Source organism: Prionailurus viverrinus, chromosome A3 (genome assembly GCF_022837055.1).
Source record: "Prionailurus viverrinus isolate Anna chromosome A3, UM_Priviv_1.0, whole genome shotgun sequence".
Taxonomy (NCBI): domain Eukaryota; kingdom Metazoa; phylum Chordata; class Mammalia; order Carnivora; family Felidae; genus Prionailurus; species Prionailurus viverrinus.
The window spans coordinates 91059764-91085031 of NC_062563.1; the positions used below are offsets into that span (position 1 = coordinate 91059764).

The 25268-nt window shown below is 43.7% G+C and overlaps 1 protein-coding gene and 1 pseudogene across 5 annotated transcripts in view; one reads left to right on the top strand and one right to left on the bottom strand.

The window, feature by feature from the left end:
- Positions 1-25193, bottom strand: part of SLC4A5 (solute carrier family 4 member 5) — a 128154-nt gene extending 102961 nt beyond the window's left edge. For 2 of the 5 annotated variants that reach the window (XM_047854073.1, XM_047854077.1), the window contains exons 1-4: positions 22032-25193; positions 20716-20911; positions 19802-20143; positions 11803-11971 (exon numbers count right to left, since the gene is read on the bottom strand). The gene's annotated coding sequence lies outside the window, so the exon portion shown is untranslated. Of the gene's footprint in view, positions 1-5805; positions 6018-7561; positions 7654-11802; positions 11972-13464; positions 14800-19801; positions 20144-20715; positions 20912-22031 lie in introns of those variants that run through there. The other 3 variants (XM_047854075.1, XM_047854076.1, XM_047854074.1) reach the window with 3 other exon arrangements.
- LOC125162952 (adaptin ear-binding coat-associated protein 1-like) lies at positions 10992-24236 on the top strand (annotated as a pseudogene).
- Positions 25194-25268: the final 75 nt, after the last annotated feature.

The window sequence follows — 25268 nt, forward strand, 5'->3', positions numbered from 1 at the left end:
GGAATAACAGTATGTATCTCATGAATTTAGGCTTAGGATCAAATGAAGTAATTTGGAACAGTGCCTGTCAAGTGCTAAGCACTTAATTAACATGAACTACTGTTACCCTCATTTACAGATAAGGAAATTTAAGCTCTGAGAGGATAAAGTAATTTGTCTGAGTTTACACAGCCGGTAAATGGCTAAACTGGCCTGGGGGACGGGTGGACGGGTTTAGGACTAGATGGGACAAGGACAGATGACATCAATTGTAGGGGCCTAAGTAGTTCCCTCAGAGTCCAGCACCCCACCCCATTCCAACCCCAAAAGGGAAACTGGAACCAACAGAAATTTAAGTGTCAGCACCTTTTTTTAAATGGGGGCTCAAGATATATGCGAAGAATGTTAGAAAATAAACTGTGTCTAATACACTTCAGTTTAGGGGGTGAAACTGATATTACAAAGAATAGATTTGGAGAAATGTGCTATTAAAAATGTTTTCAATTTGGAGGAGAATCTTGGGCAGTGGACAAAGCCAGCAATGTATTCATTTGTTGGACTCAGCACATTCATCTCTGCCCTGAAATTAAATGTGATTGTCCTTAAAACTAGGGTTGAGGGGCGCCTGGGTGGCGCAGTCAGTTAGGCGTCCGACTTCAGCCAGGTCACGATCTCACGGTCCGTGAGTTCGAGCCCCGCGTCAGGCTCTGGGCTGATGGCTCAGAGCCTGGAGCCTGTTTCCGATTCTGTGTCTCCCTCTCTCTCTGCCCCTCCCCCGTTCATGCTCTGTCTCTCTCTGTCCCAAAAATAAATAAACGTTAAAAAAAAAAATTAAAAAAAAAAAAAAAAACTAGGGTTGAAACTTGCATCCCAATTTGCCTTGGACAGTCACCATCTGCCCGCTTGTCTTGGCTTCATTGTTAGCAGTGCCCCCCTTTCATTCTCAAAAAGGATTCCGGTTTGGGCAATCAGTTACGTGGTTACTCTGTTAAGATTTTAAAATTCAAGCAATCCTGTGGATGAGCAACTGTCAGCTAGGTGATGTGAAACAGAAAAGACTTCCAGGCTGGAGGGACTAGAGGCCAGTGGGCAATAAAGTGAAGCTCCAGAGGGGCAGAGAATCTCACCTGGATGCGAAAGGAAGGGGCAGATGATGCCTCACAAGAGGAGTCTTGGTGAGGTCGTAGGTCAGGTACTGTGTGAAGTTAAGAGGACACTGGTGGGATTGGAGTGGATGTTGGAACTTAGTATTTCAGACACGAAACAGCTCAGGGTAACAGCATGGCCCACGTTATATCCATAGGAGGAGACAAGAAATGGAACCCAGATTGCATTTAGGGATAGGAACTGAGCAGCTAGTAAGAGACTTGTAAGGAGAGTTGTCTACTCTATACCATTTTATTCCTATTAAATTTTGAACCTTGTGATTATATTATATAATATTGTGATTATATTCTTGTGATTATATAATAATTATTGTGATTATATAATATAATCTTGTGATTATATTATAATATTGTGATTATACCTATTCAGAAAAATATAGAGGGAAATGGAAATTTTAAGGAACCCAGGCTACCTTGCCCACAGATTCTTCTAGATAAACTGTGGAATCACTTGTCAAGATTTTTTTTAAGTCTATTTACTTAGAGAGAGAGAGAGAGAGGGAGAAGAGAGGGAGAATCCCAAGAAGGCTCTGCACTGACAGCACAGAGTCTGATGTGTGGCTCAAACTCATGAATTAACTGTGAGATCATGACCTGAGCCAAAGTCCAGTGCTTAACTGACTGAACCACCCAAGTGGCTCCATTTTGTCAAGTTTTTAAAACCTCATTTATAAAACAAATGGTCTTTAAACATTTGAAAGGATGCTCAACCTTATTTTTTAAAAAAGAAGCAAACTAGAGTGGCAGTCACAGTGAAATACCATTTTTTTACCTTTTGGATCTGCAAATATTAAAAGGTTTCACAACTGCAATAGTGGAAGGAGATGGGCCCTCTTCCACACAATGGCTGGTGATTCTGCAGTTAGGCACAGGCTCTCTGAAGCCACCTTGGCAATATTTATAAAACTTTAAAATGCACATACCTTTGGGTAGCAGCAACTCTTTGTCTAGAAATTTATCTTACGGATATAGTCCCACCAGTGGGTAAAGACATATGTGTACTTTGAAGCAGTTACCCACCTTTCTGCATTTATGTCAGAGGATTACCACGGGGATTAAATGATATAATATATGGAAAGGATTTTAAAGAGGGCCTGGTACATTGTAAATGCTCAGTAAATTCTGGCTGTTATTATTACAGCATTGTTTGTGGCAGCAAAGCACTGGAAACAACCTAAATATACATCAATAGGAGACTGATTAAAAAAAAAAAAAGTTTTGTACATGGAAAACCACGAAGCTTTTAAATAGAGTGCATACTAATGGAGCACCTGGGTAGCTCAGTTGATTAAGCATCAGACTCTTGATTTTGACTCAGGTCATGATCTCACAGTTGTGAGATTGAGCCCCATGTCGAGCCCTGCATCAAGCCCCACTTTGCGTGCGCCGTCTGCTTAAGATTCTCTCTCTCTCCCTCTGCCCCTCTCCCTTCGTTATGTGCGCTCTCTCTTTCTCAAAAAAATAGAGTGAATACTCTTTAAACATTGCTATGAAATGATCTTTTAGAAATATTATTGTTAGGTAGGGGGGATAAAGCAAGGTTTAGAAGGGTGCTTGTGGTTTACCACCATTTTTGTGTGGGGCAGGCATGCCTATGGCTGCAAAAGTCTCTCCAGGGAAGAATTCACAAGAACCTGGGTTCAGTGAAGATTCCTGGGAGCAGAACCGGGAGGCAGGTGCTCAGGGGCCACTGTACAACCACTTGTACCTTTTATATTGTCCACCATAGCGATGTATTTTCTATTAAAAAACAAATAAATTCCATTTCTGGATAAAGAGTTGAAAGCAGGGACTCAAACAGGTGCTAGTACTCTACTCTAACATTCATTACTCACAATAGGCAAAAGGTAGAAACAACCCAAATGTTCATCTATAGATGAATAGAAAAATAAAATGTGGCATATCCATACAATATAATATTATTTAGCCTTTAAAAGGAAGGAGGGGTGCCTGGCTGGCTTAGTTGGTGGAGCATGTGACTCTTGATCTCAGGGTTGTAAGCTCGTGCCTCATGTTGGGTGTTGAAATTATGTAAAAATAAAATCTTCAAAAAAAATTTTAAAAATAAAAGGAAGGAAATTCTGACACATGCTACAACATGGCTGAACCTTGAGAACATTTTGCTAAGTGAAATAAGCCAGACACAAAAAGATAAATACTGTATGATTACACCTATATGAGGTACCTAGAACAGCCAAATTCACAGAGACAGAAAGCAGAATAGTAGATCTGGGGCTGGGGAAACGGGGATTGGGGAGTCACTGTTTAATGGGTATAGAGTTTCAGTTAGGGAAAATGAAAAAGTTCTTGATTCAGATGGTGGTGATGGTGATTTTACAATAATGTGAATATACTTTAAGCTATTAAATGTGTATACTCAAAAATGGTTAAAATGGTAATTTTATGTTATATATACTTTACCACAAAAAATTAGTTTTAATATAATTTTATTTTATTTTTTTTTATTTTTTAAAAAAAATTTTTTTTTCAACGTTTATTTATTTTTGGGGGGGGACAGAGAGAGACAGAGCATGAACGGGGGAGGGGCAGAGAGAGAGGGAGACACAGAATCGGAAACAGGCTCCAGGCTCTGAGCCATCAGCCCAGAGCCTGACGCGGGGCTCGAACTCACTGGACCGCGAGATCGTGACCTGGCTGAAGTCGGACGCTTAACCGACTGCGCCACCCAGGCGCCCCATTTTTAATATAATTTTAAATAAAATATAATTTTAAACACTTTTTACATTTTTTAATTTTTTTTAAATGTTTATTTATTTTTGAGACACAGCATGAACGGGGGAAGGGCAGAGAGAAAGGGATACAGAATCTGAAGCAGGCTCCAGGCTCTGAGCCATCAGCCCAGAGCCCGACACGGGGCTCGAACTCACGGACTGCGAGATCGTGACCTGAGCCGAAGTCAGACGCTTAACCGACCGAGCCACCCAGGCGCCCCTTAAACACTTTTTTAAAATAGTCCCTTTTTAGGGGTACCCGGGTGGCTCAGTAGTCGGTTAAGCATCTGACTTCGGCTCAGGTCATGATCTCATGGTTCATGGGTTTGAGCCCCACATCATGCTCTCTGCTGTCAGCACAGAGCCTGACATCTTCTGTCCCCCCTCTCTCTCTGCCCTTCCCTGGCTCGTGCTCTCTCTCACTCTCTCTCAAAAATAAACAAACACTAAAAAATTAAATAGTCCTTTTTTTACTTTGATTAGAGTTCTGTTAGATATAGAAATGGATTAGAAGGAGTTGTACTGTATGGGCCACCACAAAGAATAAGCCCTATCTGGAAAATGACCCAGGTCTCCAAACCCTGTCTTTCACCATGCCAGGTGAACCTGCTATGCTGACTGGCTTCTGGGGGATCCCTGATACAGAGCGGAGGTGAAAGGCTGAAGTAGAATCAGGGGAAGAGGGCAGTTTCATCCAAGATAGGGAAGAGACAGGAAGGGAAGAGATGAAGGGCAGGAGCAGAAGAAGAGGTAATTCCCACCTGCCCACACAGACTTTCTCCATGAGGAAGGAGGTGAGAGGCAGGAGTATGTAGCTTGTGGGTGGATTTTGAGGTTAGTAGAAAGGTTAACCTTCAAGGGGTCAGACCAGGGATGTGTAAAAGAATTGCCACATCCCCACTGAGGACCCTGGTGAGGCTGGATATCAGACATGAGTAGAGAGAATTTTCTTACTCCTCTCATCTTTTCTCCCTCCCTGGGAAACAACCGTCAAGCATTTGCAGACCCTCATAGTTAAATAAGTGAGGAAAGTAGAAACCAGGACTTTCCATCCAGACCACCAACCACTATAAGCTTCTCTTCTTCAGCAGCACCAGGTTGGGATAGGAAGAGGCCTCGGTATGTATGTGTATATGTATGTATTTATTTTTAATATATTTATTGTCAAATTGGTTTCCAAAAACACCCAGTGCTCATCCCAACAAGCGCCCTCCTCAATGCCCATCACCCACTTTCCCCTCGCCCCCACTCCCATCAACCCTCAGTTTGTTCTCAGTATCCAAGAGTCTCTTATGGTTTCCCTCCCTCCCTCTCTGTAATTCTTTTTTTCCCTTCCCCTCCCTCATGGTCTTCTGTTAAGCTTCTCAAGATCCACATATGAGTGAAAACATATGGTATCTTTCTCTGACTGACTTATTTCACTTAGCATTACCCTCCAGTTCCATCCACATTGCTGCAAATGGAGGCCTCAGTTTTAAATTGAGATTGAAGTGTGGATTATCATTGGGATCAACATTATAATTTCTGAAATGAGACTGAGACCAAGTGTGACCAGAACAATCATGTGACTTGTCTAAGTTTCATCCAAGGGCAGAGCAAGATCTAGCCACCCAGAATAAATTAAAGGAGCAATAAGAGGTAAAAACTAGGTTACTTTCTGATTTTACCCCATGAGACATGCTTATTTAATGGAACAGTTACACAATGTTATCTTCAACTCTTACTTAACATGCATAGATCTTGCATCTCCCACTAGATCGTAAGCTCTCAGAGGGCAGGGCCCCTGTGCTATTTATCCTTATATTGCCACCACAACCCAGCAAAGTGCCTTGTGTGTACACAGTAGGCACTGAAATGGCTGTTGACTGCACTGCTGACCAAGAGGGATTATTCCCAGTGAGTCCACACCAGGCCATTAGTGTACTTACACCAAGCCTGGCACAGAGCAGGTGAATAACAAGTCCTGGCTGAGTTGAATTGATTCTTCTTAAAGACAGAGCCTGTGTTCAAGGAATTCTGATATAAAATGATGTTGTGGGTTACCCAGACTTAGAGTAAAAGGCACAGAGATGAAGTCGGTGTGGATGATCATGTTCTGTTTCTCTGTTCAGGCTGCTCTTGTTCTGAATTAAGGAGAAGGCTAAGACACAAGAGGAAGGTGTGATCAGACCCAGCGCATGCCCTGTGATACCATGAGTGAACAATGCAAGTGCCCCATTAGGCCTGGAACTGAGCTGAACTCATTTTTGAGTAAGGAATCCTAAAGGGCTCCTGTCTTCAAGATTATATAAAATGATCCAAGTTATGTACTTCTGAGATAATAAATTAGCTGAAGAAGCACAGAGCCCAACTCTTTAAATAAGGAAGTAGTAGATCTCAAGTAGCTCAAGAAACAAAATTTTCTACAGATGAAGGTTATGAAAAGGAAACCAAAGACCAGCTGATTCTGGTTTGGGGATGGTAACATTGGAGAATACACTCTGCCATCCATTTCATGTGACCACCTCACTCATCCTGAGTTATCTCTTTTGTTGGCATGGCCTCCATCAATGGTCACAGAGCAGGGAGGTAAAAGAGAAGATATTTGAGTATCTCCATTAAGAGGTCTAAGTGCCTGATTACTGCCTCCCTGAGATGAACTTAGCTGAAGGGAGGATGGTCAGGCATTCAGTCAAGCAACAGCCAGTTACGGAACACCTTCAGTGGATGGGGAAAGATGGCTCTCCTCAGACTGAGCAACCCAAAATAAGCTAGGGAGTTTAGGGGGAGAAAGAGCATAGTTGGTGGGGTTTGTAGGATGTTCCTGAGAACATTCCTCAGCCCATTAACTCACAGCTCAGTCCCAAATCCCAGTAGAGTAAAAATATCCTTTCTCAGGGACAGAAGCCCACAAAGCTAAGGGCTCAGGATTTCTAAGTTAGGATTTCATCAAGGGTTGGGTGACCCTTTCTTGGATACACATGGATCCCCAGGAGTCCTGCAAGACTGCACAGTCTGTTACATCTAGGAAGACAGATGAGGACCGGCTCCCTGGTTTCTCATTTATCACCTGCCTCTAATTCCCTAGAGCCCAAGAAGCAGATCCTTGGTAAAGGATGCCTCCTTCGGGTGGGAACGCTTAGTTGATGTGGGGATTTTTGTACAAGTCTCATGTTTCCTGGACTCCTAGGAACCTCCAAGAAGATGCTGAAAATAACTCTTATTGAATTGGAAGAAGCTTGAAGTAAACACAGGACCAACCATTGTGACTTCCATGGCTGAAAAGCATGGATTTGAGAAGGGTAGTTGGAGCTCCATGCAGAGGATATGACTAGATCTAGATCTCAGCCCCTCAGTGCAGGTCTGACCTCACACAGATACACACGCGCATGGATGCTCCCCTCTCCAAAGGTGGGGACAGGGGAACACAGAATAGCAGCACTACCACAGGACAACCTGGTCATTATCTGACTTGTCTTTCGCTATGTTGAAATAGTTAAAAATTAATTTGAACATCAGGCTGTTCCTTATCTTTGCTCTCTAAATCTTGCACAGGCCTTTAGCAAAAAGCAGCAAAATTCTCACTTGACCTTCTGTGGGCTTGGAGATTCCTGCCTATTCTACTGGGTTCATTCATTCACATCCCAAAACCAGAACCTACAGTCAAGCTGTTAACTCCATATATTTAAAATCCACTCTACTCACCCAGGTGCACTGGCCTGTTGCTCTGGGGCCCTTGAATCCAATCCTTTAGGGTTGGCTTGCAGATGGAACCCACCTACCTCTCCTTCTTTCTGCCTCTGCTACTAACATAGTCCCTCCTCTATTGCCTCACAAACTAACTATTTTAGAACAAAAGTCTTTGTCCATTCACAGACACTGTAAAAGTAACACTCATTTTAAGTTTTTTAATCTAATGTCTGTGTTTTCTGTAATTCTTATTGGTTTATCTAATCAGCGTGTCCTAGGGAGGTTTATTGTTGACGGTTTAGCTTGGCCAAGCACAATGAGCCTGCTCAGGCATTTACCCCAAGAGAATCAGCTCCTCTAAAAGAGATAATCCTCTGGGAAAATGGCAGATCTTTTGCCTCTTCTCTTCAGAGGCCTGAAGCTAAGGAGAACGTTCCATATCCCACAGCCCCTCCAGCTCTGCAAACCCCAATTCCTGACTCTTCAGAGAAGGATATGAACAAGAGAAATGAAGAAGGCATTTGAGCAAATCAAACCTTACAAGAAATAGGTGTACTTTGTGATTTTCTGTTTTGTGCTGATTTTTGCCCTCATTTTAACTGCTTTGTAAGTAGGAAAGATATACTGAGGGAGCAATCGGTGGGAAGAGGACAAGACAGTGAGTGGGAAGTGAGGGAAAAGAAGCGGTAGTGGGGGCATGCACATGGTGTGGGGGAGGGACACAGTGTTGGAGTGAGGGCACATGGTGTTGAGGGGTGGACACACAGGGTTGGGGGGTATGGGGACACAGTGTTGGGGGATGTGGGCACACAGGGTTGGAGGTGGGCACACAGTGTTGGGGGATGCAGGCGTGTATACAGGGTTCAGGGTGTGGACACACAGGGTTGGGCGGGTGTGCACACAGGGTTGGAGGGTGGGCACACAGGGTTGGGAGTGTGGACACAGAGGATTGGGGGGTGTACACAGGGTCGAGGGGTGTGAACACACAGGGTTCAGATACAGACACAGCAGGTTGGGGGTGTGGGCATCCAGGGTTGGGGGTGTGAACACAGGGCTTGGGGGTGTGTACACAGGGTTGTTGGGTGTGGGCACACAGCAATGGGGATGTGGGCATACAGTATTGGGGGGTGCAGGCACACAGAGTTGGTGGTTTGTGTACACATGGTTGGGGTGCAGGCACACAGGGTTGGTGGGTGTGTACACAAGGTTGGGGGTGCAGGCACATAGTGTTGGGGGTATACACAGGGTTGGGGTGCTGGCACACAGGGTTGGGGGTGGGCACACAGGGTCGGGGGGGTGTGAACATATGGTATCAGGGTGTGTACACAGGGTTAGGGTGTGGGCACACAGTGTTGGGGTGTGGGCACAGGGTTGGGCAGTGAGCACACAGCATTAGGGGGTGTGTGTACATAGGGTTGGGGTGTACACACCCAGGGTTGGGGGGTATGAGCACACAGGGTTGAGGGGTATGGGCACACAGTGTGTGTGGGGGGGATACAGGGTTGTGGTGTGGGCACACAGCAGTGAGCACACAGTGTTGGGGGTGTGGGTTGGGGGTGTGTGTACACAGGATTGGGGTATGAGTACACAGGGTTGGGATGTGGGCACATAGGGTTGGGTGTGGGTACATAGGGTGGGGGTGTGGGTACACAGGGTTTGGGTGGGGGCACACAGGGTTGGGGTGTGGGCACACAGGGTTGGAGGTTTAGCACACAGGAGGGGCGAGGAAGAGGAGCATGCTGAAATCTCCAGTGCTTAGGCATCTCTAGACACCAAGTGTTGGGCCTGGTGACACATACACCTTCCCTTATTTAACTCTCAATAGTCCTGCCAGGTAAGGATTTTCATCCCCAGATGATATCTTGCAGGTATGGAAACTGAGCCTCAGAGAGTGTAATAGTAGCCCATGGACTCATAGATGTAGGAGGAAGAGCCGGGGTTGGAAGCTCCATTAAACAATGAACTCCACCCCTCTTCTTACTCAGGCCCTATTGTAGATTTACTGAAGGTCTTCAGACCCATATTTCAGGGTTTACCTTCTCTTTCAGATAGGAATTTTATCTTCTTGTATAAAGTCCTCCCTCTATTTCCAGTTCACTGAGGTTTCCCCCAATGGAAAAGCCACACATGTAGCAGACATATGGGCATATGTTTTGGAGACCATGTCTGAGCCATAATATTAACCCTACATCCTAGTTTCTTTCCACAATCCATGGAATCAAAGACTAGCAAGACTAGGATAACAGATTCAGCTTGGTTTGTCTGACACTTTCCTGGTTTTAGCTCTGAAAGTACAACAAGCCAGGGGACCCCTCCATCTTGGGCACATCAGGATACCCTGGCCCAGAAGGTACAGTGTCCAGCCTCATGGAGTCTCGAGCACATCAGAAATTAGACAAAAGCACAAGCAGAAAAGTGCAAGGCCCCATAAAAAAAAGCACAAAGGGAAGGAGGGTTTCAGTAAGAAAAAAATCATATGTGTTTGGAGGACTGACTCATTTCACAAATGATCGTTGCTTGTCTCGGAGGGCCCAGGCCCTAGCTTCGGCCCTGTGTGTTAAAGAAACACTTCATGGAGAAAACGGCCTCAGAAGGACAGTGAAGGGAAAGGGTAGGGGTGGGATTTGGAACAGCAGAACAAGGGTGTATATGAGGCAGAGGGAAGAAGCTGTAAAAATAAAGACCTAACTGGTGGAAGAATGCAGTTTCCCTCGTACACAGTAAGTTTGGGGAGGAAAAGGTTTGGGCCATTCTAGGGAGAGACATAAATATCAGCAAATGTGTCTGAGCTCAAAGGAATGGGAAATGGGACTTTGTGCAAGAACGGAGTGATCGGACTCAGAGTGGATGGTAGCAGAGGGGCTAAGGCCTGTTGGGCTGTTACCACCAAGCATTCTATTGAAACCCTTTGGTTTCCACCCACCCAGGTTTTGTTTAAATCATTTGGATATTTAGTTCAGATATTTTAGTTTTTTTATTTTGGTTTTTGTTTTTCACTTCATGCAGGAATTAGAGGGTGAGGTTCGCCCTGGGTTAGTGAGGGGACAGGAAGGTATGGGCAGATAGCTTTCCCTCCAGGATGCACAAAGGGGACAGGTTTGCAGGCTGAGGATCTTTCCAGATAAAAGAAATGGGGAGGGAACTGCCCTGGCAGCAGAGTGCTGTCCTGCTTGTGTCCAGTGTCCACCGAGAGTTCCCTGGAGCACTTGACTGTTGCTCTGTCCAGCTCTAATGCCACCTTCGCTGTCAACCAATGCACATTCTTATTTACATTTTTTTGGCTTAAAACAAAAAACGTTATTCCAAGAGTTCTTATTTACTTTGAGAGCCTTTCTGCCTTGTTGTAGAAAAACAGCCATTCGATTGCTGTGTGTGAACAAAGGGACAGGCAGGGTGGACTGTGGGGCACACGCCCAAAGTGTCCCCACTGCCACTGGCTGCCACGATGCCCACTGTCTCAGAGCTGCAGGGTTTCCTACTCTACCTAATTCTCAGGTGACTCCCTCTTTTCTCCATGTTAGGAGGCAGATTCCTCAGCAAATGTGATGCAAGCATAGTTAATTGGTGGAACCCAGTTTATCTCCAGAACTCTAACAGCAATGGATACCGAGAAATAAGGTTTGGGGCTTTCCAATCTGTGCAATTAGGAGGGCGAAAAGGAAGGGCGCCTGAGTGGCTCAGTCGGTTAAACATCCCACTTGATTTTGGCTCAGGTCATGATCTCACGGTTGGTGAGATAGAGCCCCAAGACAGGCTCTGTGCTGACAGCACAGGGCCTGCTTGGGATTCTCTCTTTCCCTTTCTCTCTGCCCCTCCCCTGCTTGCTCTCTTTCTCTGTCTCTCTCAAAATAAATATAAATGTGAGAAAAAAATTAAATAAAAAGGAGGGCAAAAGGGATCTTAAGAGAGCCTATCCAAGAATGTACCACAAGGTTTCTAAGTCTTTACCAACTGGTAAAGCTATATTTGGTCTTCCAATTGACTATGATGTGTTTGTGCCATAAAATAGAACGCAAGGTAAGGGAGGTGTGAGTGAGAGGCATCCCCTCCCCTAACTGTGCCCAAGCCTGGGTCATTCAGCCACGGCTAGGAAGCTGACTCTGCAAGAACACGGCAGTCCCTCATGAACCACATGAACAGAGTGGGGCTGGAGGACTTTCCTGCCAAAGGGACACGTGCTGGGTGTCAGATCCCAAAGAATCTACTGTATAGGAGTCCTCCTTACCCACGATTTCACTTTCTGCAGTTTCAATTACCTGCAGTCATCCGTGGTCCAGAAGCAGGTGATCCTCCTTTATCAGCAGGTCAGAAGTAGCCTAACGGTATGTCACAGTGCCTACGTCTTTCACTTCACTTCATCTCATCACATGGGCCTGTTATCATCTCACAGCATCACAAGAAGAAGCGTGAGCACCATACCATAAGCTATTTTGAGAGAGAGAAAGACCACATTCATATGACTTTCATTATAGTATATTACTATAGTTGTCTTATTTTATTATTGTTGTTATTAATATCCTACTGTGCTTAATTGATAAATTAAACTTTATCATAGGTATGTTATATATAGGAAAAAACAGTATATACAGGGCCTGGTACTATCTGCAGTTCAGGCCTCCACTGGGGGTCTTGGAATATGTACCCCATTGGTAAGGGATAACTACTCTACTTGTTTTCCAGCACTGCTTTGGAATTTTTTCCCTTTTCTTTCCTTTATTTCATTGAAAAAAAAAAAGTAATTTCAGATGAACTTAGGGAGGGAAGAGAAGTAAATGTAAGAGTTCAGTTCATCTCGAACTAGAGTTTTTGATTCCTACTGAGGTTGACTTTTTTGCAGCTAATATGAAACAATTGGAGTTTTTGTGAATTGCTATTCATAGTTATGCTTATATCAGTGTGTTTCTCTTTTTTCTTATTTATGCATAAGAATTATTTATCATCTATTGTAAATATTTTTCTGTATTTGTCATTTGTTATTCAATTTTTTCAGTGACCTTTCCTTCTTTTCCAGGAGGTCCAGTGCACGTGTGTGCATGCATATTTTAATGAGGTCAAATTTATCCATATTTTCCTTTAAGGTTTTAGTTTTGTTGCCAGTCTCAGAAACACTTTAACCACCACCAGGTTTATGTACACCTATATTTCCATCTAGTTCTAAAAGCCGTCTGACTTGAATTTAGTATATGGTGTAAGACAAGGATTTAACTTTATTATTGTTCCCCTGTGTTACATCACCATTTGTCAAATTATGTATCCTCTATCCACTAGTTTGAAATGCTGCTTTTATCACATCCCAAATGTTCCTGTGTGCTGAGTCTGTGCTCAGCCAACCATCCTGACAGCACGTTACACACGCAGTTACCTTTTGCTACCATCTGCTCTGCCCTCAAACCACTCTGCTCTGCATTTTGTTCCTACCATGTCACAAACATTTCTCTGGCAAAACTCATCATCAGACTCCTAATAGCCAAAGTCTGTGGATGCTTTTCAGGGCTTTTCTTGACGGGCCTCTCTGTTACCTTCGACATTGTTGAAAATTCCTTCCTTCCTGAAGTCCCTCGTTTCGAAGTGGTTTTGTTTGCCTGTTTGTTTTGGTATATTTTGGGACTTCTGATCATTAGGTATCTGCATCTTCATCTTTGCTAAATAATGACACAGTGTTTTCCAGAAGGAATGTGGTATGCATACCCCCACCAGCAGTGTGCAATGGTCTAATGGGATTATTCAAGGACAAGCACTGGTAGAGCTGGTATGGTCCAGATCTCTTGTCCCATGGCATTTGCTCAGTTCCCCCTTTGCACATTCACCCCACAAATCTCTGTCTTGTGAACTTGAGTCCTGCTGCTGGCCTAAGCCAGCCCCATGACCATCCCCACTCTCCCCACAACACAAACCAACTGTCAGCTTTAAAGGGTCACCTTCCTAAAACCGCATTTTTGCATTTTGTTCTCTGTTCCAAAATCACCAGAGGATTTCCAGGGCAGTCAAATGAAGTCTGAGCTCCTTGGATTGGCACCCAAGGCCTTTCCTTGCCAAACTTCCTTGTTCTTCCTAACACTTATTTTCCCCCACTCTCTACAGGGGAGCACTTGAATCCAGGCAAGGAGATCTATCCTGATCTGGGATTGTAAACCAGGACAGCCACTCTGCAAGAACAATGTGGAGATAGTTAATAAGAATGAAAATACACACACCAAATTAATGAAGTTTTGGGGTGATAGGGGGGTTCATGGGGTCTGTAGCCAACAGCCAAGAAAGAATTCTTGAAGATGTCTTTGGTGCAAAAATGGTGATTTTATTAAGGCATGGGGACAGACCCATGGGCAGAAAGGGCTGCACTGGGGGTGTGATGGGTAACTCATTATATACCCTCAGGTTGGGAGGGGGTGAGGGATGAAGTCTCTAAGGTATTTTGGGAACAAGGTTTCCAGGACCTTGAGGGGCTAGCTGTTGCCAGGGAAACACCACTTATTACTGTTTAATAAAACCTCAGTCATGAGACCCTTCATATGCATATCAGGAGGCTATAAGCTTGGAGTATGATTGCCAGCATATATTTTGGGGCAGTTGAGATAAAGGAAGTAGATTTACAGGATCCCTGAGGTTGGGATAATGTAAAGCTAAGATTCTCTTTTGCCCCTAGCAAAGTGTCATCCTGAGGTAGCTGAGCTCCTAGAGGGAGGTCACTCTGCAGGTTTCAAGGACCTGTCGGTGGGCTGTAGGCAGTAAAGAAATTCAATTTTTCATTTGCCTTAGTTTCCCACATTACCATGGCAAGCACTTAAACCCCTTTGCTTTGTTCTTGGGTAGCCAGGAGTGTCCGAGCAATATCACACATATTTTCCTGGGGTGGGGGTGCTTTGCCCTCTGCTTGCCCTACACTCCCTCATCAAAATGACTAAGCAATTTCACTTTTGTACATGTGTACCAGGCCAAGTAAACAAGGATATTTACATCGCGTAGTTTATAGGTGCTCAAACTTGGAATCAACCCAGATGTCCATCAAGAGTAGAATGGATAAGTAAGTTCCAGCCTCTGCTCCCCTCGTCATTCTATATACCCACGACCTAGTGTCAGGGGGGATGTTTCTTTTTCAGAAAACATGTCTTCATTTAAAACAGGAGCCCAAGGGCACTTGGTGACTCAGTCAGTTGAGTGTCCAACTTTGGCTCAGGTCATAATCCCACATTCATGAGTTCAAGCCCTGCATCTGGCTCACGGATGTCATCGTACAGCCTACTTCAAATCCTCTGTCCCCCTTTCTCTCTGCCCCTACCCCACTCAGGTTCTCTCAAAACTACATAAAAAAAAAAAAAAACAGGAGTCCAACTACCTACTTTATAAAATAGTTAGGATTTTTTCCCACTGAAAAATGAATTTCCTATATCATTGTGTAAATATATAGGAAAACTCTAACAAGTTGTGGTCAACTACTTGTGTTTTATCATTGTGTTAAGTGTCTAAGTGCTCTTTTTCTTTTTTAATCCATTTTAAAAAGTTAATGTACAGTAAAATCCATTCTCTTCTGGCAGTCAGTTCCATGAGTGTTAACAAATATTTACAGCATTTTTTTTAAACAAAGGAGTGTCCATATGGGTCTAAAGTAATTTATCTTAAATTTTGTCCACTGAGACTTTGGAAAACATAGTTTGATTTCACAATTTGGTAGGCAAGCTGTATTTACTCCACAAGTTCACAAAACTTGAGTTTCACCTATTGGTCCTTGCTCAATTGTTTGCATAGGTTCTCACTGTCTTCTAGAACAGCCAGTCCTGGGCTAGCTCTTTCCATTAAGATTAGAAGGGAAAACAGGCCTGGCTTTCAACTCTCTACAGAAACTTGACAAGCCATTGCTGCAGGTGAAGGACCCAGCCAAGGGTCTTCTAAACCAGGTGTTCTCAGCTGCTAAGTACCTAGGTGACCTAAGACTCCAGGAGAGGGTCTTCCATATCTGAGCTACCTTGTCATCTAGAAAGTGTCAAGATTTGATAACCTAGTGAACACTTGTCCTCTCACTTCTCCAAGAAAGGCAGGGAAACTTGGACCCTCAGTAGTCATACAGTTTTCATAGTACATTAAATCAACTAAGCTAACTGTTTAACCATAAGTCTACCATTCCATTTGTTTTGATATGATGCAAAAAAAAGTTTTTAAATTTTTCATTGATTGAAACCTAGAAATACCTGCATGCCATCCCATCAAGAGACCAACTACTACCTCACCAATAATTTACCCCTCCCTACCCCAGTTGTTTTGACATTGTTTCTTCAACTGATGACTTCAAAAATGGGATGCTAAGCCTCCCAAGGCCATGGGATGCTGGCTTTGATGGCCAGCCCTTCTGGTGGGGTAGGAATTAACATATCTTACAAGTTTCCAGGTGGTGCTGGTGCTGGTGGCCAGAGAATCATACTTTGAGAATCACAGCTGTGATTTATAGGAAAAGCTAACAATTTATAGGAAATGTGAAAGGCAGAGGAACCTATTAACACCATGAGAATGGATTTTAAATTCAGACTCTGAGAAATAGTTCCTTTGACAAATAAATTATATGGAAAAATCAAGTAATAAAGAACCTAGAGAGGCACCTGGGTGGCTCAGTCAGTTGAGCATCTGACTCTTGATTTCAGCTCAGGTCATGATCTCACGGTTTTGTGGGTTGGAGCCCGGTGTCAGGCTCTGCACTCACAGTGTGGAGCCTGCTTGAGATTCCCTCTCTCCCTCTCTCTCTCTCTCTCTGTCTCTCTCTCTCTCTGCCCCTCCCCTGCTCACACTCTGTCTCTCTCAAAATAAATAAACTTAAAAAAAAAAAGAAATTAAGAACCTAGAGATTAAAAGAGATTTAACAGGCATGGAGAGCAGGGCCAATATAGCAGCAAGGTGGAAATACAAGACTTGACCTGTGTATGAAGCTAGATGTCAACATCTACCAGATTTTGCCCAGGGCCTCCTACAGCAGGCACAGGCTGGAATTTGGGCCAGCCTGCTTAGCCTGGGCACCTCCAAATCACTTCAAAATGAAAGGTTGCCTATCAACTCAAGTATAAAATATCACAGGAGCTCCTTGCTTGGGCACCAATAGAAAACAATATCTTACCATTGATGAGGAGGTAGGGGCAGATTCCAGCTTCTACTGTGTTCCGGGACTACACTGGGCATAGTGCTTTCATTGACATTTACTTCATAGATCAGGGTGATGCCTTTGACTTTAACATCCTTCTGCAAAATCACCTCAAGTAGGTAAAGCAAGTATCTAAGATGTCCAAAGAATCTCAAGAACTAGACATTCATCCCAAATTGGATCTGGGCTTCAAGGAAGGACAGATCACCAAGTTGAGTAATAGTAACATTGCAACCAAGAGATGACATGTTTCTAAGCCCAGGACTACTAAACTTAGGCACTGGGAGTTTAAGTTTACTCCTAGCCCCACCTGGAGGCAAAGTCACTATTTCCCCCTCCATCCTCAGAGGTTGCCACGAGCAGTCATGTTGCCCCCACCACCCATTCCAAATCTAACCATGGAGGCAGTGACATAGATATCCTAGGCTTCTCCCATTCTTGTCATAACGCCAACTCCAGTCTCTGAGAAATGACTTGGGGAGACTTTGGCACTGCTTCCAGCTCTGTTCCAAACCTGGCACCACAGCCATCCAACTAAGTCCAGGACTGAATAGCCTTGGCAGAACACCAAGAACAGATTTGAAGAATAAAAATGACCTTGAGAAGATAGGATAGAAAACCCCGTGTTTGATGAAGAAAATGGCGGAGGTACAGAGAAGACTTTTTCTAAAGAATTGCAATATATAATGCATTTGTTTGGTGGATGATCAGAATACTTTTTTTTAATGTTTATTTATTTTTGAGAGAGAGAGAATCCCAAGCAGGTTCCACACTGTCAGTGCCAAGACCCATACGGGGCTCCATCTCACAAACTGTGAGATCACGACCAGAGCCAAAGTCAAGAGTCAGACACTCAACCAACTGAGCCACCCAGGTACCCCGGATGATCGGAATACTTACACTAAGACAGTGCATATTCTTGAAGACATTGCCATAGAGTTCATTCTGAAACGACGCACAAGGGAATGTCAAATGAAAAACAAGTACAAGTTGAGGATTCATCTTTTTGATATGAAAGGACCCAGGGAAGTTTGCTAAGATTACTCGTGATTACTGTGAATGAAAATTTGAAACGAGCTGGAAAATAATTTGATGAAGCCTACTATGGATCTTGACACTTTTTGTAATTTATTAAGCTTCAGTATCTTGTGTGGAAACCATATATAATAACTGAATATTTTCTACAGTAAGGTCCGTGTAATTGAAAGATGGAGAAACACAAATTTTCATGTCTTCAATTTTAGAGTGATATTTGAGATTTTAATTGCCTGCTTTGATAATACCATACTTGAATTACTCATTGGGTTTTAATGACCACACAAAAGTTAAATTATCTTGCAAACCACACAGTTCCTTCTGACTTTTGACTATCTAAATGATGAAGTAGTACTTATATTAGATGACTTTGTGCCATTGTAAGCTTATACTATAGCTATTTATTTTTATTTTTTAAGTGATTTATTTTTGATAGAGGAAGCATGAGCAGGGGAGGGACAGAGAGAGAGGGGGACAGAGGATCTGAAGCAGGCTCTGTGCTGACAGCAGAGACCCCACGTGGGGCTCAAACTCACAAACCTTGAGATCATGACCTGAGCTGAAATCAGACACTTAACCAACTGAGCCCCTACTATAACTATTTAATGTTATCATATATTATATATAAATATGTAACTATTTAACCAGCTGCCCCTACTATAGCTGTTTAATATGTGAAATCTAAATGTCACCTTTACCCTGTGATACCTGAACCCAAGTTCCTAGACAACAGTAATCTAACAGATTATTAAGGATACTAAATGGTTTAATCACTATAATGTACACCTGCAACTAATATCTAACTGGGATTTAAATAAAAAATTTAACAAAAGATAGTAAACTGGTTTGTGTTTCTCTTAAGTAGATGATATGGGAATATAGTCTTTTGTACTACTGTTTATCTGCCTTAAAAGATAATTTTCTTCAGGGACACCTGGGTGGCTCAGTTGGTTGAGCATCTAATGCACTGGGTGTAGAGCCTGCTTGGGATTCTCTCCCCCTCCCTGACTCACACACATGCTCACTCACTCTCTCTCTCTCTCAAAATAAATAAACTTTCAAAAAAAAAAAAGATAATTGCCTTCCATGTCCTTTTCTTCAGATAGCAAGTGATTTTGGGGAGAAACTAAATTTCACGTGAATGCTTGTGTTGGAAGGCTTTTTTGACTTAAAAGCTCTGGGGCTTAGACAATAATATTTGTCAAGTTGTAGAACTCATTTTCCTGGATCAGATTAAAGCTTCTAAAATACATGTTTTTATCAGTAGTTGGAATGGAATTGCTTAAAACACTGATGCCAGAATAAGCATTTGGGGTAGTGTTTTATTAACATATTTGTTAGCACTTGTTGATTGTGAAAATGTGTACTTGATTAAAATCAAATATGGTTTATAGAAACCACTTCCTCAACTTTCTGTAGTTCAGGATATACATATTTTGTGTGTGTTTAGGTATTAAATTATTATTACACTCAAAATAAGGATTGAAATTACATTTAAAGAGATCAGTGAATATCACTATTTGTGCAATTGAGCATTTTGTGTGTTTATAAACAGTATAAATCAATAATTGGGAAATTCTACTTTCTTAACCTATTAATACTAGGAATAAAATATGAAAAATTAAACAAACAAAAAAAGGACTCATGACTCTGGGGACACAAATCTTTACATTGGAAACCCTTCTCTGTCCCAGAACTAAAACTACTGGACAGTCTTTTTCTTAACTTTACCATTGCAAGCTGGTTTATGTAATTTGGTATCATACTTGTTATGTTACTTGCTATGTATCTGCTGTCTCCTGCTCACTAACAAGGAGAGAATAGTGGGACTTACCATACCTGTGGCTTACTGTGAACGGCTCAGCAGCCCAGGGAGAAGTGACTCGAATGCCTATAAAATTCTCCACCTTCTAAATTCAAATTTTTTCGTCATCTCAGACTCTCATATACCTCTTTGTGAAGTCCTATTTAGCAATTTCAGGAGACAAAAAATCTCCGCATTTCTTTCTCCCCTAAGCCAATTCTCTGAAAGTGGATAGAATGACCTGAGTGCTTATAAATCCAGAATTTGGGCAGGGATAGGGATGGAGAAAGTTAACCTTTCTTGGCGCTGCTCTGTATCCTTCTTTATCCTGCTGCATCCACTGCATCCAGTGCTGACCGCAGCTCCATCACCTTCTTGTACATTCACATGTCCCTTCCTATGGTAAAAGGTGGCATCAATGGCATCTCCACTATCCTCTGTCGGTTGAAAAGTACAACATCTTTGGCCAGTAGGTATGGCTTGGTTGAAGGAAGTTCAAGGGGCTTCTCAGTTATATTCTATGGAAGTGTTTGTTTTCTTGTAGCTCCATCCTGTTGTCGCACGTGAAGCAAAGCTTCACTTGGTATTGGCCCCATTGTTCAATCAAAAGTCATGGGTTTGGAGTTTCTAACCTAACCTGTGGAGCAGAGAGTTCGAAAGCACTCAGCTCATGATCAATACCCACGTTGCTATACTGCCTGGGTATCTGGTCCCTTTCTGTAAACATTTTTTTGGTGAATCTTGCAGTTCTTCAGTAGAAATATGTTACAGCATCATTTATAAAGTTGAAGGGCCATAGCTCCAGCTAATTGACAGGCTTCCCAAAGCGAAGGCTCTACTACCCAACACCTAGAGAACCTCAAAAGCAGGTTGCCGTCCCACCACTTTTCCTTCCCTCTGCCCCCTTTCCGTGTACAGTGCTGTGAGGAGGTTGTTCCTTCTCAGATGAATGGGGCCCATCAATTTGGTTAATTAAAGGACAATCTGAAGATTGTCTGTTAGGGTGAGGGTGGGGTTGGAAGATATAATTTCTTAGCACTTACTTGGATGCCCTTATGGACTAAATGTGTTCCTCAAAATCCATGCTGATATCTAATCCTTAATGTGACAGTATTTGGAGGTAGGGTCTGTGGGAGGTGATTAGGTCATGAGTGTGGAGCATCATGAATAGGACTAGTGCCCTCCTAAGAGGCCACAGAGTTTACTTACTTTCTGCCATGTAAGGGTCTGAGAAGTCAGCTGCCTGCAACCAGAAGAGCACCTTCTCCAGAACCTCATTCTGCTGGCACCCTGATCTCAGACTCCCAGCCTCCAGAACTGAGAGAGATCAATGTTTGTTGCCAATAAACCATCCCATCCGTGGTATTTTGCTCCAGCAGCCCAGGTGAAGACTGAGGCTAGCAATCTGAATGGAGGAAATCCTTATATTTAGTTTCAACGTCTATTCTCTCTTGACTCTGCTTCTTTATCTCTTCCTAACTTTGGGTCCATTTTGTTTTCATTGTACTCCCCTTCCAGCAGCTCTATGCTTGCAGAGCCATGGCAGGACATCTTTAAATTAACATTTTAAATAGAAAACATGGGCACCTAGTTCGCTAAGTCAGTTGGGCATTCAGTTTTTGATTTCGTCTCAGGTCATGATCTTGCGGTTCATGAGATGGGAGCCCCATGCTGGGCTCTGTGCTAACAGTGCGGAGCCTGCTTGGGATTCTGTCCCTCTCTTCCTTTCTCTTCCTGCCTCTTCCTGCCCCTCCCCCACTCACACATGCACGCTCGCTCTCTCACTCTCTCAAAAGAAAAAAAAGAGAAGCCTAAAAGGAAACTCTCCACAATCATTAGTGACTAAGTACTGGGAACCTATGTTCTCAATCTTCCTCCATGTTATGTTGTTTGTGTTCTCAAGATGATAATACGTGTATAAATTGCTGACACATTAAAAATAAAGTTTAAAGTATATACATATAAAGCATATATTGGTGCAATAATGGTAATTTAGAATAAGGGACTCAAGAGACAACTATTTGTAGTGTGCTGTCTTTCCCTTGAACCTTACCCAAATATACATGCTGTAAAACAAAACATTTATGATACAATCAGGGAAATTTGAACACTGGATATTTGATGAAGTACAGTTTTGGGGCACGATAATGGTATTGTAGTTTCTTTTTTTAAAAGAACTATCTTTTAGGGATACTAAAATACTTTGAAATGAAATGGTAAGATGATGCCCGGGGTTTGCTTCAAAACAATCTGGGGAGAAAGAAGAGTGAAGGAGTGTAGAGGAAATAAGAATGGTCATGAAATGGTAAATACAGGCAAATGGAGCTTCATTATACCCTATGCTCTTCATTTGAATGTTAAAATTTCCCATAATAAAAAGTAACAAAACAAAACACAGAGTGACAGACATATATTTACTCCGACACCAGTTATTTAAACAAGACGAGTCCAGGTCTCACTCCCAAACTCCCCAGGCTTCCGGAGAGGAATGGAAGCCAAACGTCCCAGGCCACCCCTTTGAGCACCTCAGCAGTAACGGCCATCTGTCCCTGGGAGCAGCAGTGCCAGTCAGCTTGCACATGTGGTAAAGATGAAAGAAGCCTGGATGAACGACATGTTTCTCAACATACATATTGGAGAGAACTACATGGATCACAACACCCACAGGAAGGTAGGAGGAACCCTCACCCTCAGGTCCCATGTTCTCCAGGTGCCCTGGGCCTACTTGACAGGGGTAAAGGTATTCCATCCTCTGAAGCTGCCCCAGTTGGGCACCTGGAGCTGTGGAGCACACGTGCTCTTGGTTCACTTTCAGCTCCAAGGCTGGGTAGGGCACAGTCAGCTCTGGGGCCTTGCACGTGTCCTAGGATTAGCCAGCAGAGACTCGAGTCTCCGTACTGCCTCCATTCCTGCTCCCCACTGTGGGGTAGCACAGAAAATGGGAACCAAGCGAGCAAATTCAAATTGGGGTGGGGAGGGAGAATGCCACAAACCTTTGATTCTCCTTCAGTCTTGGCCTGCTAAGAGTAGGAGGAAACAGTACCTGGACGGCAGAAAGTAAGATGGTAACAGACCATGAAAACAAGCTAAAAGCTGAGCGCCAAGGACTGCCTATCCCTTGGGACCCAAAATATGATTATTTATGTCATAAATGTATGTCTTAGGAACATGGCTACTTGTATTTCATTTATTCAGTTTCAGCCTCTCCCAAATATCCTTTTTTATTGAGTACCTGTGTCAAGCATGGTATCTCATTTAATCTTCCCCTAGAAATTACCTGTGGAAGGAATACCACCTGAGGAAGGTGCTATTAGCCTCAGTACAGATACAGAAACTGAAAACAAGAGCTTAAGCAACTTGCCCAAATTCACACAGCTTGTAAGAGGAAGAGCTGGGATATGAGCCTTATTCTTACTTCACAAAGCTGCTATGTTGGGGAAATTGATGTTGACCCTAGGAATCTGCCCAAGAACCCCAAAAAGAGAGGGGTTCCTAGGTGACAAAATTGACTGTTTATACCCTGCCCCTGCCAATCGCCAGCCAGTCTGCCTGGTTCTCATGGCACAACTGGGAGTTGAGTGGATGCATCAAAGGAGGTTCTTCCCATGCTGTGCTCCATCCTTGGTACAGGGTGCCTCACTAGGCTTCTCTACCCCGTCATCACATCCCAGTTTCCAGAAACCTCTTGGGCCCCATGAGGAGCTCCCATTACCATCTGTAGTGATGCTTGCATCAGCTTCCACGATTGAACACTGGGACACAGTGCACACATGCTGCTCTCTCCCCTTTCTTGCCACCATGCCCCAGTTTCTGCTCCCTCTATCCCACCAAGACTGCTCTGGTCAGCTCATCAGGCATCTGAGAATCAGGTGCTACTTTCCAGAATGCAGCCCACAGGACCTCTGAGCTGTATCAGAGCCTGCTGACTACCTCTCCTCCTTGGCCTTGTGACACTTCTTCTGGGGACCTTTCTCCAATGGATGCTCCCTTGAGCTCCACTGCAGGCTCTGTAACACTCAGGACTGCCCCGGGCTCTTGCCTCCCCCTGCCCTGGACACTCTACTCGGGTGACTTGAGGCCTCACCTGATTTCCAGGCCTTCAGTTGCTTGCTCTGCCTTGACCAAGTCCTTTGGACCAGTGCCTTTCTGCTCACCTCACTACTTCAGGACTTGGATGGCTGCAGGGCATGGGATCCGGCTTTCCTGGTGGTCAAGTAATGCAATCCCAGCAAGTGAGGGAGGGAAAACTTGGAGCAACAAAAGAACACAGGAAGAAGAGGAGGTGAATCTGCTCTCCATCCTTCCATCAATCCCAATGGAATGTTCCAGCTGGGCACAGTGTTTCTCAACAGTCTATCCAGAGACGGTACACACAGGCAAGGGGTTAGCTGTGTCTTTGTGAAGCAGCGGCCAACTCCTAAAAACATACCTCATTTCTTTTTCTTCCCTGCCTAGCTTCCCTCAATCCTCTTCCTCCATCTCAGTGCTTGGAGATTGCAGCTGCCTTAAGCACTAGCACTTCAGCTTTGCCTCCGGCTCGATTTTCTGAGGAACCTGAACTAAGACACTACACCTCATCCAAATCTCCAACCACCAATGACACAGCTCGTTCCCCTACCTGTATCTCCAACCTAGACTTCCCTAAGCTCCAGACCCAGCTGGCTCCAACTGCCAATGGCCATCTGCACTCGGGCATTCTCACAAGCACCTCAAACTCATTTTCAAAATGAAACTCACAGTTCTCTTCCCCAAACATGTACTCTTCTCCTGTGTTTGGGGGGATGAAGAGATAAAAGACATCTTGTTGGAACTCTCAGTTTGTCTAAAGTGAGCGACAGATGGGTTAACTAACGATTACAATGGAAAGAGAGGCTTCCTGGCATAAAGCAGTGTTGCAGGTGTGTGTGCTGGGGAAGAGAAGAAAGCCTGCCGTGCACCAGGCACGGTGCTAGAAGCCCATGTGCATTATCTCATTTAGCCTTCACAGCAACCCTGTAAGGTATCATTCTTTCCATGCTGTGATTCAGAAACAGACTAAAGATTAGAAACCTTGCCAAGTAACAAAACAACTAAATCCAAGCACATCTGGAAAAAAGGTTCATATTCTCTGCTCCGTCCAGAAGAGGAGCACCTAACAAGCAACAGGAATTGGAGATTCCCTAAGGTGGCAATGTCAGAGTGGTCTTAATACATGAACAGGATGTCAGCTGAGGCGGGATGGGGGCAGGGAGGTGGAGCAGAGGGCAGGAGGGGGCTAGCATTCTGAGCAGTGGAAAGGAGTCTGAGAGAGCACAGGGTGGCAAAGAAACTGTAGGGATTCACTAAAGCTAGACCACAAGGCACATGTGGACAAGTAGCCCCACAAGAGGATGGAGAGGTAGGCAGGACCCAAATCATAGACAGCCTATTCTAGTAGGTGTGCTATTCTAGTGAATTCAAATTTTATACTCTAGATACTTAGAGAAACTATTTCAGGGTTTTATCTAAATTTTACATTTTAGTTGGAAGAAACATTTCAGGATTTAAAGCAAGGAATAACATGGCCCAGTTTGCATCTGGAAAGGTCCCTCTGCCGTCAACAGGAACTGGTTGAGAGACACATGGAGGTTGGGTAGCTGAGGCTAAGTCCCAGCTCTCCTAACTGAAGATGAACTTAGGTGCCAAGCCCTTGGTCCAGCCCTTTTCCCCTTGTTCACAGTAACTTATTGCACGTGAACATTCTATCGGTCTCTCAAATTTGGCACAGCCAAAGCCTCCTCAGC